This window comes from Triticum urartu, chromosome 7 (genome assembly GCF_003073215.2).
Source record: "Triticum urartu cultivar G1812 chromosome 7, Tu2.1, whole genome shotgun sequence".
Lineage (NCBI taxonomy): Eukaryota > Viridiplantae > Streptophyta > Magnoliopsida > Poales > Poaceae > Triticum > Triticum urartu.
Window position 1 is genome coordinate 47,722,463 of NC_053028.1, and position 10,645 is coordinate 47,733,107.

Consider the following 10,645-nt stretch of genomic DNA (forward strand, 5'->3'; position numbering starts at 1 on the left):
CAAATTCAAACTAATGATTTAATCCAGTGACCTTAGGATGACCTAGAAAATTGTGCACCATTTTTGTCAGAGGTTTAGGACCAAGCAAAGATGATGAACATTTTAGAAGGGCATTTCAGGTTCATTGAAAATATTTTTAGTAAACCCTAGTTGTTTTCAGGGGGGTGCTGGGGGTTGTCATCCCCATGTTCCAATTTTCATAAAGTTAAACATCAGAGCTCTCCTGATTGTCGCGGTCATTTGCGATTCCGTTGACACATTGATTGTTACGAAGCACTCTTAATGCGGTATGCACATCGCGCCCTAGCGCGTGGTACTGGGCTGTGACACTCTCAGCCACCCTTTCACGGATTCCTACGTCATCCCGCAGAGTGTTCGGGTCCTTGGGAAGATGTCGTGAATGCTAGGTGTGACAGACTCACCCCCACTCAAGTCAAGAAGTACTTCTCGCCTTTTCCAAGTGGGGTACTCGAGTCGAAGACGATCCTCCCTTTCCCAAGTGGCTTCTTTCAGAGTGGTGTGACCATTGAACCTTGAGAAACTTGATGTTGTGCGTCGAGTGGTACGCTCGGCTTGATCAAGGATACGAACGGGATATTCCCGATATGTGAGATTATCTTGGAGATCAAGCGTTTCGTGGTCCACTCCACGGATAGGATCCGCGAAGCAACGCCTGAGTTGAGAAACGTGGAAGACATCATGAACTCTAGAAAGATGCGGAGGTAGTTCCAATTGGTAGGCAACTTCTCCTCGTTTGGCAAGAATGCGAAAGGGTCCAATGTAACGAGGAGCCAATTTGCCTTTGATACCGAATCGATGGGTTCCCTTTAACGGAGTAACCCGAAGGTAAGCCTTCTCGTCGACTTCATAAGTCATGGCTTATGTTTACGATCATATTGACTCTTTTGACGAGATTGGGCTGTTTTCATTTCTCATGAATAACACGAACCTGCTCTCTCTGCTTCCTGATCATATCCGGGCCAAAGAATTGTCTTTCCCCGGTTTCTGACCAGTTAAGAGGTGTTCGACACCTTCTCCCATAGAGAACTTCAAAAGGAGCTTTGCCCAAGCTAGATTGATAGCTATTGTTATAAGAAAACTCGTCAAATGGAAGGAATTTCTCCTAATCCATTCCGAATGAGATAACTAAAGCTCGGAGCATATCTTCCAGAATTTGATTGACGTGTTCTACTTGACCAGTTGATTGAGGGTGGAAAGCGGTGCTAAAGGAGAGACGAGTCCCCATAGCATTTTGGAAACTTTCCCAAAATCGAGAGGTGAAGAGACTTCCACGGTTCTGAGTTAATCTCCAATGGAACACCATGAAGAGACACTATTCGAGAGATATACAAGTTAGCTGGCTAGCGGTTATACTCCCGAACAGGTAGGAAGTGGGCTACTTTGGAAACGGATCGATGACAACGAAAATAGCATTATTCCCTTTCTTGGTCCTGGGAAACCCGGTGATGAAGTCCTACCGATTTTATCCCATTTCCATTCAGGAATAGCTAAAGGTTGAAGGGTGCCAGTAGGCCGTTGATGCTCTGCTTTAACACAACGACAGACGTCACAATTTGCAATATATTGAGCGATTTCTCTCTTCATCCTAGTCCACCAAAACCTCTGGTGTAGGTCTTGATACATTTTAGTACTACTGGGATGAATGGTGAGAGAAGATTCATGAGCTTCCCTAAGGATTAGCCGCCTCAGGTTTCGTGCCTTGGGAACTACTAAGCGGTTTCCAAAGAACACGACACCTTGATCATCAATGGAGAGACAATTCGCGACTCCTTTCTGGATGTTCCTCTTGATACGGGAAATTCCCGGGTCAACCTTCTGTGGTTTGATGATCTGATCCGTAAGGGTAGGTTTCGCCACCAAGGTAGATAAGAACCCTTGAGGAACAATGTGAAGATTAAGCTTCCGAAATTCTTCATGGAGAAGTGGTTGACCTTGTTGTAACATCAGATTGTTACAATAGGATTTATGACTTAGTGCATCAGCCATAACATTGGCTTTTCCCAGGGTGTAAGTTATCCCTAAGTCGTAATCTGAGATCAACTCGGAGATTACATGGCCTAGGTAGGTCACTTCTGGCAACCAAAATTCACATTTGGAGAATTTGGCATAAAGGCGATGCTCTCGAAGTTTCGTCAATACTAGCCTTAGATGCTCGGCATGATCTTCCTCATTCTTGGAGTAGATGAGTATATCATCGAGGTATACCACGATGAATTTATCCAAATACTCCATGAAGATTGAGTTCATTAACCGAGAGAAGGTGGCTGGGGCATTGGTTAAACCGAAGGACACGACGGTGTACTCGTATTGGCCATAACGAGTAACAAAGGCCATTTTGGGAATGTCCCCATTTTTGATTTTGATTTGATGGTAGCCCAACCTCAAATCCATTTTGGAGAAGACTGAGGATCCAACGAGCTGATCATACAGGTCGTTGATCCTGGGGAGCGGATACTTGTTCTTTATGGTGACCAAGTTGACGGGTCGATAATCTACAACCATCCAGTCCATACCATCTTTATTCTTGACGAAGAGGAGGGGGCAAGCCCATGGAGAAGAACTAGGACGGATGAAACCCTTTTTCAAGGACTCATCGAGTTGTTTCTTAAGTTCAGCTAGTTCTAGGGGTGCCATCTTATAGGGTCTTCTAGAGATTGGAACGGTTCCTGGTACAAGGTCTATCATGAACTCAACATCCCTGTCAGGTGGAACACCTGGCAATTCTTCTAGAAAGACATCCGGGAAGTCACGGACTACCGGAATATCTTCAAGGTCTGGAAGAGGTTTGGCATTTAGGGAGTAGAGTTGACGCTTGGCCACTCAAGTTAAGACATTGACTGTCTTGCCCGATGGGTGAGTAAGTTGAATAGTTCTAGTGGCACAATCAATCTTAGCATAATGGGCTGACATCCAGTCCATACCTAAGATGATATTTATGTCCGAGGACTTGAGAGCTATTAAGGATGCAAGGAGGACAAGTCTATCGACAAGAATTTCATTCCCATGGCTTACTCTAGAAGTTTGCCATTTGGAACCCGGAGTTTGAATTACCATGGAAGTGGGCATGTCACCGAATGTCGTGTTATGGAATCGAGCATAGCTCTCAGATATGAATGAATGAGATGCTCCAGTATCGAAAAGAACAGATGCCGGATGGCAGTTAACAAGGAGCGTACCAAGGATGACGTTGGGATCATCATGAGCCTCCTCTGCTGAGACATAGTTAACATGGCCTCGTGCAGTGGTGGCTGGCTTGGCATAAAGTACCTTTCCCGCTGACTTACCATGGCCAATGAACTTTCCAGATTGGTTGGGGTTGTTGTTCTGGGGACACTCTCGACTGTAGTGACCCGGCTCTCCGCACTTGAAGCATGTCACAGTGTTGGTGCGCGGAGCAGCATTGGCAGCCGGTCCACCATAAGCCTTACGCGGTGTATACTGCTGGGTTGGGCGAGGCGCCTCATAGGATGGCCTCGGAGTGAACCTGGGTGGTAGAGCTGTGTTTGGAATCCACACCCGGCGCTTTTGAGCACCGAAGCCGGATGAAGAACCAAAATCACGGGAATGCTTACGTGTAGCCTCATAGTCAGTCTGCCCGGTCTCAACACTGATGGCTTTGTTCACATGCTTCTGGAAAGGGGAGCACTCGTGCAAACGTAGGTCACGGCGAAGCTCGGGGCTAAGTCCCCTCCGGAACCTTGCCTGCTTCTTGGCGTCAGTGGACACTTCCTCAGGTGCATATCGTGCCAAGTTCCCAAACTCACGGCTGTAGGCGTCCATGGTCAGTCTGCCTTGGGGTGAAGTTATAGAATTCCTCTCTCTTGCGATCCATAAGACCCTCCGCAATGTGGTGTTCACAGAAAGCCGTGCTGAATTCATCCCAAGTGGTAACCTGGCCGACTGGGCGCATAGCTTCATAGTTTTCCCACCAAAAGCTAGGAGGGCCCTCAAGGCGATAAGCAGTGTAAGTGACCTTGTCAGCTTCGGCTACGCGTGCAGAACGTAGCTTATGGGTAATGCTACGAAGCCAAACATCCGCATCGAGAGGCTCGACCGAATGATGGAAGGTTGGTGGAGTCAGCTTGATGAAATCATTGAGAGACACCAAGTCGTTCCTCTGGGAACGTGCAGTGTTTTGCTTGATGCGTTCCAAGAACCGGTTGGTCTCGCGTTTGTTCCTTTCTGCCTCCAACATGACTTCAGCCAAGGAAGGTGGATGGGGCAGATTCCCATCCCTAGCTCCACTGGCTTCACCCTGCTCCTGAACAGCAGGGGTGCTTCGGGTGTTCACCATCCTAGGAAATCAAAACAATGGTTTAGACAAGGATGGCAAAACCGTGGCATAAGAATGCAGAATGTAATGGATGACACCGAATGCAGAGATGTTCATCCGTACGACATGGTAATACAGAAACTGCTATATATATACCATCGGTCATACACACCAAACATAGTTTAGTACAAGCCCAGGCTCAAGTACAACTACGGTGAGGAACATTACATCTCATCAGAGGCATTCCAAGCTCCTATACATTATTTTTCTACACCTCCGGAATTCAGTACACACTAAGTCATATTCCACCAAACGCGCAGGACTGTGGAGATACAACTGTTACAGTACTAGTGAAGCTACTACCAACTACCAACTCAGATGTCTCCGTAGTAATCTTCATAGAGATTACCACCATATCCTGGGAGCTGAACATGATCATCTGGAAACAGTCGGTCCTGTGGAGCTTGCGGTCCATAAGGACTCGGATGTGGCCTTGGTCCAACAAACGGCAGCAGACGGGATCCACGGGGAGGAGTGATGCCTCCTACACCACGCCAGTCCATACGATCCGGCAAGCCAGACCGCACGGGGTACAAGTCCCTCATGTCCATATACCCAGCCCGCACGGCAGGTGCAAACCATGTCAGAGTGGCCCAGTGGTCAGCTCGACTATTTAAAAGCTCCATTCACAAGGCACGATTCTCATGGTCCTTGTCCTCAAGCATCTCTGTGGTGGTGCGGAGTAGTGAATCCTCATGGGAGGAGTCAGTGTAGAGAGCCCGATAGTAACCTTCTGCACCAGGAAGTGATGCTGGCATATAGCGGAACTCAGTGTTCCGAAGCAAGGGAAGTCTAGCTCGCATGATAGTCATCATCGAGTAAGCAGTGTCCTGTATAGACATCTCGATGGTAATCCCAAGTCCATATGAACAATGGAGGGCTTCAGGAGCTCCAGGATAGGAAGGGTATATCCTGATTGTGCATAGGTATTGGCTCTAGTTGAAGTCTCGATACTGCTCCTCAACGGTATACTCAGGATAACATCGATAGCCCGCCTTGGTCATCACACGGACTAGCATGGTAGTGTGACCAGGTACATCGAGGCATCGAGTCAAATGAACCACATGACTCTGGGTGCGGGTGGCCATTTGAAAGCATGAAATAATGCAAAGGCATTAGAAATTTTCTAGGAGAAATCGGACAGCATAACAGCTGTAAATGCTCAGAAAAAGATTTGAGACATTCACAACAATTGGCAAAATCACTCAACAACATCATATCAAGGTTCTAGTTCAACTGACAACATACTAAAAGTAGTAGAAACTGAACTGAGGCCTGGAACCAACAATCCTAAGATTCTACGGATTAGTAACACGTGAACCTGATAGAAGATGAGATCCTAGTCCTTAACCCACATAGAAAGAGAAGAGGATGCCTCAGATCAGAGGGCATAAGGTAAAGGAGTAAAAAGAGCCTTACGTTCCCTCCCACAATCAATTCCCCTACATATAACTAAAGCATTTCTAGACTCGACATCGACCAGCTTGGCTTAACGAACCTACAGGCGGTCAGGCTCTGATGCCAACGCTGTCAGGACCCCGATTCCAAGTCACACTGATCTAGCCTGTAACACCTGATATCACTTTGCGGCCTCACGCACGGTATTCCCACGGGTGTCGCCTTACCATGGCCCGGGACCATTTGCGCCTTTTGGCTCACGTATATGATAGTGTCGCTAGTATCCATATGACAGAGAACCCGGGCCGACATGACTAGTCCTGAACCCAAAGTGGCACTAACTTACGGGGCCATGCATACATGAATCAACATCGAACATGTCGGTCAACAGCGTATGAATCCGGGCTATAGCAACTGGGCTAACAAGACTCCGGGAACCCAGGCTGTAGCAGGCTAACACGACTCCGGATACCTCCGCGTGACATTTCCCCGAAGGGACAGACATAGGAACGAAGTGAATCACATGCCGGCCAGTCAAGTGTTCCGGAGCAGTAGTGCTGGGCTAGCAGGACTCCGGTGAACCAGGCTGTAGCAGACTACTATGGCTCATGGAAGCACAATACTACATTTCCCCATAAGAGAGGCTACCAAGGATAAACAACTAGATTGTCGAATCCCATACATACCAAGCATTTCAAACATACACACAATATGCTCGATATGTGTAAATACAACTTGGCATCACAACAAAACTCTACAACTCAAAGTACTTTATTCAGAAGGCTCCAGAGAGCCTTACATAATATGTTCATACATGTAGGGGTCACATGACCCGACACTCAAGTCATACAAACATACAAGCACATGCGGAAGCAAACTTGTCTGAGTACAGACAACTAGAAAGCAAGAAGGCTAGACGAAGCCTGTCTATCTACAAGGCCCTCCATGGCTCGGAATCACCACCTGGGTGGCAAGTCACTCATCAACGTCGAGATCTACATAAAACCCGTCGGAGGGGGCGGTGTTCTCTTCTGCAACAGTAATTAAGCAAACATGAGTACAAAGGTACTCAACAAGTCTTACAACAGATCCTACTATACATGCAACATTCTCAAGAAGGAAAAGGGGGTTATTGCAGCAAGCTAGCTTTGACTCTTGGCTAAGCTATCCTACTAGACAACAATTTGTAAATGTTTTGCGCACACGAGTCCACTACTCATCACAATAATACACTACCGTGGATCCTCCTCCGTCATCCTACGGAAGGGCCATCCACGACACTCACACTTGTCTTGAGGCTTTTAGGAGTATCCATTTACTTGTCTATGAACTGTATAGGCAACCAAGTAGTCCTTTACCACGAACGCGGCTATTCGAATAGATGATGTTAACCCTGCAGGGGTGTACTTCTTCATACACGCTCTCACCACTTACCGCTGTTTACATGACCTGTACTCGGCAACCTTCAAGCGGAAGCCCAACGAGGGTGTCGGCCACGGCCTACCTAAACACTCAAGTCTCTAGTCCAGGTTTATCGCCTATCTAGGTTCCATCCACAGGGAGTCCGGCCGAGGTTTCCACATACGGCCCCGAACGATGTGTACAGGGTTCCCGAGACACCAAACGGGCGACTCGGTACACCGTGCCACGGTGTATCTACCGCATCATAGCCCACCCCTAGGGTCAGCGCTACGCACGGCCGCCAACACATATCCTATAAACACTAGAAACTAGTTGCAACTCCTAGACAGAGAACTAGGGTGGTTAAGAAGCTGAGAGGGTCAATTAAGGATCCCAATGCATGGTAGTAACTCATTCTTAAATCACACATACAGATCTCGGTGCTTAAGGACAGTTCCAATGAAACAACCCACCATGTACTCCTACATGGCCTCTCATCGATACCTTTACCAAATCGTGTTCAACACATCACTCACATTACCGACATATTCATTTCACTCTAGCCCATCACCTAGATGAACCAGACCTGACACAACTCTAAGCATAGCAGGCATAGCAAGGTAGGAAACACATACATGACTCAATCAACTCCTACACATGCTAGTAGGTTTCATCTAGTTACTATGGCAATGACATGTCATGTAGAGGAAAAGGGTTCAACTACCGCAGCACACAGCAATTTGAAACATTGTTGTCTTAAATGCAGTAAATCAGAGCAGGAGTGAGAACATGGGATTGTATCGATATGATCAATGGGGCTGCTTGCCTGATGGAGTAGTAGTAGGGTACTGCCCTTCAGCCGGATATTCGAAGGTATCCTCGGAGGCAGAACCTACCACGAAAGACACCACAGAACACAATCAATACAAGGCAATATGCAACAATATGATGCATGCTATGATATGGCAATAAGGTGTGTTTTGGCTAATGCATTGTTAAACATGTTGGTTTGAGTCTATTTGAATCAAAGATTCAAATGAAAGCTCATCTTATTAAGTCACATAAGTGCATTAGCTTGTTTCACTTAAACAACAGGTTTAAATTGTTCTGTCATGCATGAAACCATTATAGATGGATAGACTGAATTTTTCTGATCAAAATTCATATATAAATCTTTGCATTTGGAGTTACAGATTAATTTCTATGATTTATTGAAGTTTAGATCATTTTTTGGAATTTCCTATATAAGAATAATTCCAGTAATTGAATTACCGCATCAGCATTGCGTCAGGGTGAGGTCAGCAGGTCAAAGGCGCCAGCCCAGGTCAAACCTGACGGCTGGGACCCACATGTCAGTGTAACAACTAACTAACAGAGTTAGTTAGTGTTACGTTAGCACTAATCTAGGTTAATTAGGGCCTGGGCCCACAAGTCAGCGAGTCAACCCATTAACTAAATTAGTTAGCGATAACTAATCTAACACTAAACTAAACAGGGGCATGGCCCACACGTCAGTGACCCTGGGGGGGTCAAACTGGGCCCACCCGAGGTCAAACTGGGTCAGCGGGGTCAAACTCGTCGGCGTTTAGCCGCCGGAGAGGACAGAAGCGGCGGGGTAGTGCGAGTTTTGCACTCCGATGGCCAAATAGACGGCGGAGACCTCCTACGCGTAGCTAGGAGCAAGCCGCGTCGAGTGGTGGCAGTGGGTGGAGCTGGGGTGGCCGGAAACGTCGCCGGCGACGAGCGTTGCGGCTGCCGGAGTTCGTGCGAGGTCGAACTAGTCGCTAGAAGGCATGGCGAGGAGCATGTGGAGGTGCTACGGGCTCCTGCGAGTGCGGTAAAGATGATGACGTGCTCGGTTGTGAGCCAACATGGTTGTGGCCACGACGGCGACGTGCGGTGGCGGCGGTGGGTGCGGCCGAGCTTGGTGTGGTCGCTGCGGTGCTCGAGAAGGCAAACAGAGAGGATGGGAGGTAGCTGAGCTCATTGCGATCACGGCGGAGCAGACGGCGAGGTCGGGGATGAGCTGGTGCGGTGGTGATGGTGAAGGGGATCTCCGGCGACGGCGAGGTCGGGCGAGGCTGTTGCGTGGCTCCAGGGCAGGCGAGCGCTCGGGGCTCGGTCTTCTCGATGGAGAGGAGGACGGTGAAGCTCTTGCACACGACAGCGCGGCGCGGGGACAACGGTGGACGTGAGAACTACGGCGGCGCGGGCGAGGCAACGTCGGCCATGGAGAGGAGAGGGCGAGGGAGAGAGACAGAGGAGTGAGGGAGGTGTCTGCGGGGTCGAGGCGGCGACGTGGAGCTCGCCCAGGTGTCCAGGGGTGAGGCGGCAAGCAGGTGGCGCCTTGGCGAGCTCGGCGGCGTCGCGGTGTCCCTCCTGCCTGCCTGGGGAACACGAAGCAGCTGGCTGGCATGGGCTAGCACAGTGCTGGGCCGCCAGGTGGGCCGGGAGGTGGGCTGCGGCCAGGTAAGTTCTTCTCTCTTTTCTTTAATGTTTTGTTTTATTTCCTGCAAGCTTGTGGCATTGCTAAAAAATAGCTAGGCACTTTCAAAAATCACCAAACTTCACATGGCCACTGTTTGGAATAAATCCAACACGGAACATTTTAGTTTAGGATTATTTGAGAATTTAAAATATTTATTTGCATTTAAATGCCCAAATTCAAATAGCTAATGATTATTCCAGTGACCTTAGGATGACCTAGAAATTTGTGCATCATTTTTATCAGAGATTTAGGACCAAGGCAAAGATGATGAACATTTTAGAAGGGCATTTCAGGTTCATTGATAATATTTTTAGTAAACCCTAGTTGTTATTAGGGGGGTGCTGGGGGTTCTGTCATCCCCATTTTCAAGTTTCTGATAATTGAACATGATGCAAGCACTCTAATGCATGTGCTAGCTAGGGTGTGACACCCGAACCTGGGTAAAACTTCGTGTCCCTTGTCTCCTGTTACCATCAACCTTAGAAACACAGTTCGGGACCGCTTACCCGAGATCCACCGGTATTGACATCGACAAGAGGGCCGGCCAGAGGTGGCGCCCCCCCTTGCCCAGTCTGAATTGGACAAGGGAAACGGGGGCGCCCCCTCCTTCCTTCTCTTCTCTCCTCTTTCCCTTCTTCTCCTTCTTGGACTAGGAAAGGGGGAAACCTACTCCTACTAGGAGTAGGATTCCTCCCCCCTTGGCGCACCCCTTGATTTACTACTTCTCTCCTAAATATTTCCCTGCTCATAAGAAACAAGCTGCTTCAAAGGAAATATACAACTTTGTGCAAATTAAAGAAGAGAGTCTTCCACAAGCTTGGGGGAGGCTTCTCAAGTTACTTAATGCTTTGCCTGATCATCCTCTTAAGAAAAATGAAATACTTGATATCTTTTACAATGGACTAACTGATGCTTCTAGAGATTACCTGGATAGTTGTGTTGGTTCTCTTTTCAGGGAAAGAACACCAGATGAAGCTGAAATCTTATTGAATAATATGTTGACA